We start from the raw sequence: 374 nt of genomic DNA, 5'->3' as shown, positions 1-374 counted from the left end.
AATCCATGCAGAAAAGACATTTGATATAATCCAACTCACATTCCTGATCAAAACTCTCAGCAAAATAGGAATAGAAGAGACATTCCTCAACATAATACAGGGCATATATGCAAAACCAGAAGACAACATTATTCTCAAAGGAGAGAGACTGAAACCAACTCCCTGGCAAATAAGAATCAGACAAAGATGCCCTCTGCCACCACTTCTATTCAGCATTGTATTGGAAGTTCTAGTCAGGGCAACAAGACAAGAAAGGGAAATCAAAGGAATTCAAATTGGTAAGGAAGAAGTAAAACTTTTCCTATTTGCTTATGATATGATCCCATACCTAGAAAACCCAAGAGACTCTGTGAAAAAAAAAAAAAAAAAAAAAA

This window comes from Orycteropus afer, unplaced genomic scaffold (genome assembly GCF_000298275.1).
Source record: "Orycteropus afer afer isolate SDZICR_OR568_19922 unplaced genomic scaffold, OryAfe1.0 scaffold00695, whole genome shotgun sequence".
Lineage (NCBI taxonomy): Eukaryota > Metazoa > Chordata > Mammalia > Tubulidentata > Orycteropodidae > Orycteropus > Orycteropus afer.
This window is presented reverse-complemented; position numbering follows the sequence as displayed.